This window comes from Doryrhamphus excisus, linkage group LG17 (genome assembly GCF_037039965.1).
Source record: "Doryrhamphus excisus strain RoL-2023G ecotype Guam linkage group LG17, RoL_Dexc_Guam_v1.1, whole genome shotgun sequence".
Taxonomy (NCBI): domain Eukaryota; kingdom Metazoa; phylum Chordata; class Actinopteri; order Syngnathiformes; family Syngnathidae; genus Doryrhamphus; species Doryrhamphus excisus.
The window spans coordinates 13970001-13978001 of record NC_136373.1 but is presented as its reverse complement, the minus strand read 5'-3'; positions in this window follow the sequence as shown (position 1 = coordinate 13978001).

Here is an 8001-nt window from a genome sequence, read left to right as displayed (position 1 = left end):
GCGTGGGTTTTCTCCGGTTTCCTCCCACATTCCAAAAACATGCTAGGTTAATTGGCGACTCCAAATTGTCCATAGGTATGAATGTGAGTGTGAATGGTTGTTTGTCTATATGTGCCCTGTGATTGGCTGGCCACCAGTCCAGGGTGTACCCCACCTCTTGTGAAGCTGGAGCCTATCCCAGCTGTCCACGAGAGGCGGTGTACACCCTGGACTGGTGGCCAGCCAATCACAGTTTTCCCTGATCATGGAAACATTTAAAAAATATTTAAAAAAATATTTAAAAAAATATTTAAAAAAATATTTAAAAAATATAAAAAAAATATTTTAAAAATATTTTAAAAATATTTTTAAAAATATCAAAAAAATATTTAAAAAATATTTTAAAAATATTGCATAGAACACAGTATATGTTCATTCCGCCACACAAGATATGTCATGTTAAGCATATTGGTATCGGTATGGGCTGATATTGGTATCGGAAATTATATATTTTTGTGGACCTTATTGTAAGATGAGACAGAACTTACAACAAGATGACGTTCAAAAGTGATGTTATAAACTTATACATAAAGTTGTTCATTCATTCATTTTTGACCGCTATCACGTGGGTGCTGGAGCCTATCCCAGCTGTCTTCTTGTCTCTCTGCCCAAAGACAGCTGGGATAGGCTCCAGCACCCCCGCAAAGTTATGTTTTTTTTTTTTGTTTTTTACTAAATAAGACTAAACAAGACCAGTTTGTATGCTAAAAGTTGAAATACTTAGAAAGCAACTGGCGGGCCGGATTCAAACGCTTGGTGTGCCGCATGTGGCCCCCGGGCCGTAGTTTGCCCACCTTTAGTCTAAAGCATCCATCGCATCTATCTGCTCCCTCCGTTCTCCTTCTTGGCCAATAACTAATCTTTATGCCTCTCGCATACATAAAATGCTGCTGCCCAGTCACACTATACATGAAGATCGTGAGACTGGGGGGTGGGGGGGGGGGGGGTTGGGATGATGCCAAGTGGCACAGAATGCAGCTCAACCCCCCCCCCCCTCTTATTTGGGACTTCCCCCATTGTATTCCAGTGTCATCACATACTCAGCATAATACCTCCTGAAAGGTAGATAACTATTAATAGAGTTTGCAGAGCACCGCAGTCATATGGATGATGCCCCCCCCCCCCCTGCAGCGTCGTGACTAAGTAGAACTGATGTCTTCTGTGACAAGTGCTCGTGTTGTGTCATGCACTCTGCATACATTACAGACCGCTGCCCCCTCCTCGGCCCCTCTTTCAAGCCCTTTACTCCGTCCCGTGCTTTTGTGGATGGCACCACAGCTGTCCCAAAGTGAATCCCAAATGAGAGGATCTGTCAGGGTTTGTTTGCCGCGGGCCTTGATTTGATGTTATTACAGCCAAGATGGAGAGACGGGCTCAGGCTGTGGGAGATGAGAGCTGCTGGTGGACACTCGCCTCAGGCCTGGCCCGGTGTCACCCAAAAACACATTTCTAACACAGAGCTGAAATTGATTTTTTTTTTTTTTAAATCCATAGTGTCACCGCCTAAAAACAACATTTATCTTTGATTCTTCAACACACATTCTCTTGTTTGTGTTGCAGAGCCACCCCCCCCCCCCAGCCAGATGTTCTTCATTCATATTTCTCAAACACAGCTGCATATGTAAATAATCCATGATGTCTGCCGCTGGGTGGGTGACTCTAAAGTCGGCACCAGCTTCATTTTCTCAACACCTTGTTTTGTACTTTCAATCATAATAATAAAGGTCAATATTATATATGCACGATGGTTGAGTGGTTAGCACGCAGACGTTACAGAAACCAGGGTTCAATTCCACCTTCGGCCATCTCTGTGCGGAGTTTGCATTCCGGTTTGTACTCCGGTTTCCTCCCACATTCCAAAAACATTCCAAAAACATCCAAATTGTCCATAGGTATGAATGTGAGTGTGAATGGTTGTTTGTCTATATGTGCCCTGTGATTGGCTGGCCACCAGTCCAGGGTCAGGGTCATTTCGGGGGGGAGATTTTTCATTTTGGAAAAAAAAGTCTGCACAGTGGACGAGTGGTTGGCACGCAGCTGGGAGACACTGGTTCGATTTCCTGTTTCGGTATCACTGTGTGGAGTTTATGCGTGTGGGTTTTCTCCGGTTTCCTCCCACATTCCAAAAACATGCTAGGTTAATTAGCGACTCCAAATTGTCCATAGGTATGAATGTGAGTGTGAATGGTTGTTTGTCTATATGTGCCCTGTGATTGGCTGGCCACCAGTCCAGGGTGTACCCCGCCTCTCGCCTGAAGACAGCTGGGATAGGCTCCAGCACCCCCGCGACCCTTGTGAGGAAAAAGCGGTAGAAAATGAATGAATGCATCATTTAGGGGGGAGATTTTTCATTTTGGAAAAAAAGTATACACGGTGGACGAGTGGTTGGCACACAGCTTGGAGAACCGGGTTCGATTCCCTGCTTTGGCCATCTTTGTGTGGAGTTTGCATGTTCTCCCTGTGTGCGTGTGGGTTTTCTCCGGTTTCCTCCCACATTCCAAAAACATGCTAGATTAATTAGCGACTCCAAATTGTCCATAGGTATGAATGTGAGTGTGAATGGTTGTTTGTCTATATGTGCCTTGTGATTGGCTGGCCACCAGTCAGGGGTGTACCCCGCCTCTCGCTCAAAAACAGTTGGGATACACTCTAGCATGCCTGTGACCCTCTTGAGGATAAGCAGTATCGAAAATGGATGGATAGGAAAAAAATTCTTGCAATAATTAATAAAATCAAACAAAGTGAGCCCTCTTGTCAGTCAAAGAGTCTCTTTGTCTGTGTGAGGGGAACCAAGGCCACAAGCATAGCAGAGATGAGTGTTGTCTCGTGAGGACCAATGTCAGGTAACGATCAAAGCGGTTGCCCAAATGGCGACAAAAAGCCAAAAAGCAACAAACATCCCCATGTAGAACAAAACCACCGACCCATTTCCCAGTGGGGGAAACCACACATGTAGATGCGTAGCCTTCATCCCGACAGCCAACACTCGCTGACATGTTTGGTCGACAAAGTAAATCCAAACGGAAGAGTGCAAAATGGTGTGTGCTCACAGAAAGCGCACTTTTGAAATGCTGTTCTTTAATGGAGTTGAAAATCCAGCATTTACTTTGACAGACAGTACAAATTGCCTGTGAGAAAATACACTACATGTCAAAAACGCCAATTCCACAACTTTACAACAAGGAGAGATGACATATCAAAGGAAGTGAGACAAAAAATATATCATAATGATAATTCATTCATTTGTTACCGCTTATCCTCACGAGGGGTGCTGGAGCCTATCCCAGCTGTCTTCGGGGGAGAGGCGGGGTACACCCTGGACTGGTGGCCAGCCAATCACAGGGCACATACAGACAAACAACCATTCACACTCACATTCATACCTATGGACAATTTGGAGTCGCTAATTAACCTAGCATGTTTTTGGAATGTGGGAGGAAACCGGAGCATGCAAACTCCAGACAGAGATGGCAGAGGGTGGAATTGAACATGGGCCTCCTAGCTGTGAGGCCTGCGCACAAACAACTCGCGTAACATGCAGCCTGTGTTATTATTATGATTACTAAATTACTAAATTCATGTGTTTGAGTTGCAATAAAAGCCTGTTGTTTTGGCGATCAAATCCGGTGCTCATCTCACCGAACAATCACTGACACCTAGTGACCAATATAGAATACTACATTCACAATTTGAATGTATTTTAGTTTGCTTCAACATTTTTATGCTTCAAAATACTCAATTTAGGCCAGAAATATGTACAATTTCCTTAAAAATACTTTTTTCTTCGGGCGAGAGGGGGGGTACACCCTGGACTGGTACTCATTAGTTACCCAATGACTACTTTAAAATTGTGTGTATTACTCATTAGTTTAGCATTCATTCTTATTTTTTTCTTCAGTAGCGCCTGTAGTGTTTTTGCGTACTTATTGTAATTGAGACCTTTTTTATATTGTTTATGTTGTGGTTATTTAGACGTTTGAGCCGTCACAAAAGCAAAAAAATAAAGATGTGAAAGTGAAAGTTATGCTTGAAATGTATTTTTTGGGGGGAACTTTTTCCTGAAATTTATGATTTTTACTTATGTACTAATGTACTAAAGAACAGAAAAAAAAATTCAATCCAGGCTAGTTACCCAATAACTACTTTAAAATTGTGTGTATTACTCATTTTGTTCATCATTCATTCTTAATGTTTTCCTCAGTAGCGCCTGTAGTGTTTTTGCGTACTTATTATAATTGAGACCTTTTTTGTGTTGTTTATGTTTTGGTATAATTGTTTAGATGTTTGAGCTGTCACAAAAGCAAAAAAAATAATGATGTGAAAGTAAAAGTTATGCTTGAAATGTATTTTTTGGGGGGAACTTTTTTTGGTTGGGGGGAACTTAGTTAATGGTGTTGTATTTGTAAATAACTTATTTTTATGTAAAGCAACCCTTATTTTTTGTACAATAAGGTACTCACCTTAACCACTACTCATTAGTTACTCAATGACTACTTTGAAATTGTGTGTATTACTCATTAGTTTAGCATTCATTCTTATTTTTTTCTTCAGTAGCGCCTGTAGTGTTTTTGCGTACTTATTATAATTGAGACTGTTTTTGTGTTGTTTATGTTGTGGTGTAATTGTTTAGATGTTTGAGCCGTCACAAAAGCAAAAAAATAATGATGTGAAAGTGAAAGTTATGCTTGAAATGTATTTTTGGAGGGAACTTTTTCCTGAAATTTATGATTTTTACTTATGTACTAATGTACTAAAGAACAGAAAAAAAGTCAATCCAGGCTAGTTACCCAATAACTACTTATTGTGTGTATTACTCATTAGTTCATCATTCATTTTTTATTTTTTTCTTCAGTAGCGCCTGTAGTGTTTTTGCGTACTTATTGTAATTGAGACCTTTTTTGTGTTGTTTATGTTGTGGTATAATTGTTTAGATGTTTGAGCTGTCACAAAAGCTAAAAAAAATAATGATGTGAAAGTGAAAGTTATGCTGGAAATGTATTTTTTGGGGGGAACTTTTTTTTGGGTGGGGGGGAACTTAGTTAATGGTGTTGTATTTGTAAATAACTTATTTTTATGTAAAGCAACCCTTATTTTTTTGTACAATAAGGTACTCACCTTAACCACTACTCATTAGTTACCCAATGACTACTTTGAAATTGTGTGTATTACTCATTAGTTTAGCATTCATTCTTATTTTTTTCTTCAGTAGCGCCTGTAGTGTTTTTGCGTACTTATTATAATTGAGACCTTTTGTGTTGTTTATGTTGTGGTGTAATTGTTTAGATGTTTGAGCTGTCACAAAAGCAAAAAAAATAATGATGTGAAAGTGAAAGTTATGCTTGAAATGTATTTTTGGGGGGAACTTTTTTTTGGTTGGGGGGAACTTAGTTAATGGTGTTGTATTTGTAAATAACTTATTTTTATGTAAAGCAACCCTTATTTTTTTGTACAATAAGGTACTCACCTTAACCACTACTCATTAGTTACCCAATGACTACTTTGAAATTGTGTATATTACTCATTAGTTTAGCATTCATTCTTATTTTTTTCTTCAGTAGCGCCTGTAGTGTTTTTGCGTACTTATTATAATTGAGACTTTTTTTGTGTTGTTTATGTTGTGGTATAATTGTTTAGATGTTTGAGCCGTCACAAAAGCAAAAAAATAATGATGTGAAAGTGAAACTTATGCTTGAAATGTATTTTTGGAGGGAACTTTTTCCTGAAATTTATGATTTTTACTTATGTACTAATGTACTAAAGAACAGAAAAAAAGTCAATCCAGGCTAGTTACCCAATAACTACTTATTGTGTGTATTACTCATTAGTTCATCATTCATTTTTTATTTTTTTCTTCAGTAGCGCCTGTAGTGTTTTTGCGTACTTATTGTAATTGAGACCTTTTTTGTGTTGTTTATGTTGTGGTATAATTGTTTAGATGTTTGAGCTGTCACAAAAGCAAAAAAATAATAATGTGAAAGTGAAAGTTATGCTTATGGGTAACTTTTTCCTGAAATTTATATTTTTTACTTATGTTGGTTACTAAAGAACAGAAAAAAAATTCAATCCAGACTCTGTATATTGTTCATTGTAAAGCTTTCTGTAGGATACCAACTGTACAGCTTCCAGTTTCCTTCTAGATTGATGAATACGAACATCCTCCACTGGACGTCCATTTTCGACAGAATTTGGGCCCCCCCTCAGGATGTGCGTCTCCTGCTGCGCCCCACATGAGAAACATTACACCGGCTTTTACTGTAATTGTGATATTGAATGCTGAGCGCCTCCGTGTCGACCATAACTCTCAATGCCGCTACCAGCTCGTAACTCACCGCCACCTATACACCTTTTTTTTTTTCCGGAAGGTGCTATCCCCTCGCAATTCAAAACCACTCTCTCTCCCTGCCATCCCACTAATGTGACGTCAACCCACTGCCCTGCTATGAAATCTGCAATTGTGCATTTTCTTGACGTGTGATTGACGAGCAGAGTAGCGCCATTAAAGCTGAACCCGGACCCGGGTTGCACTCTGCAGTCTATAGGAATATTTCCAAGCTGGTATCAAATCCATGTCCTATGCCCCTAATACCAGGATATGACTCTGACCACCCATGGATTCTGTTTTTGTCTGTAATGAAAGTCTCTCAGGGGATCTAGTCCAGGGATTCTTTTCCTCAGGGGTCAAGGAGAGGTTGAGGCTTCTGGTTCAAGCAGCACTCGGAACAGAGGGTGGATTACAGGAATGTAGCGGCTAAACTCCTCTGGAGATATGATGGAGCAGAGCTGCAGGGCAACTTCACAGTAGTTGCTATGTCAACTGTGTGTGTTTATACTATAGACTGCCTGGAAAAATATATACCCTGCTATTATTATAACGCACGCATGTTGAAAGAAGCACTTCACCTATCACAATGTTTACATGACACTAGAGAAGCGGTGAATGATGGGGTCTTTGCTTTTGACGGATTTCGAAACACGTTAGCCCCTCCGAATAAGGACAAAACAACCAATCAATCACTTACCAAAATGTCTATCATATTCATAATTGAAAAAAAAAATACATATTACATGTAAAGTGCTACATTATAGCAGCTATTCCAGAAAAATTGCAGAAAACTTATTATTGTTTGGGTCACATGTTAAGCTCTGACCCAAAAGCGTCCAGATTGGATCTCAAATAGTGTCACCTTTTGGGGGTGGGGGGGGGGGGGGGTGGTTATTCTAAGGTTAAAAAAGTGTTTCAAATGAAGTGAAGAAAAAGGACAAAGTAAGCAGCCACTACTTATAGTACCACTTCCACACATAACAGGAGGAACTTTTTTAAAACTGTTATTTTGGACATGCCGTGGCTGACTACCTCAAATGAAGTGAAGAAGAAGGACAAAGTAGGCAGCCACTACTTATAGTACCACTTCCACACATACCAGGAGGAACTTTTTAAAAAATGTTATTTTGGACATGCAGTGGCTGACTACCTGCAATATGAAGATGATGTATCAATATAAGAGCATTCTACATAATACATTTTTCAAAATTTTTTGGCCAATCATAATCCATTAGAGGCTGCGACCAGTCCAGGGTGTACCCCGTCTCCGCCCGAAGTCAGCTAGGAAAGGCTCCAGCATACCACTATGACCGTAGTGAGTATAAGCGTGATTCATTCTTGAATCACTTACCAAAATGTCTATCATATAATAATTGAAAAAAAAATGCATATTATATGTAAAGTGCTACATTATAGCAGCTATTCCAGAAAAATTGCAGAAAACTTATTATTGTTTGGGTCACATGTTAAGCTCTGACCCAAAAGCGTCCAGATTGGATCTAAAATAGTGTCAACTTTTGGGGGTGGGGGGGGGGGTTATTCTAAGGTTAAAAAAGTGTTTCAAATGAAGTGAAGAAAAAGGACAAAGTAAGCAGCCACTACTTATAGTACCACTTCCACACATAACAGGAGGAACTTTT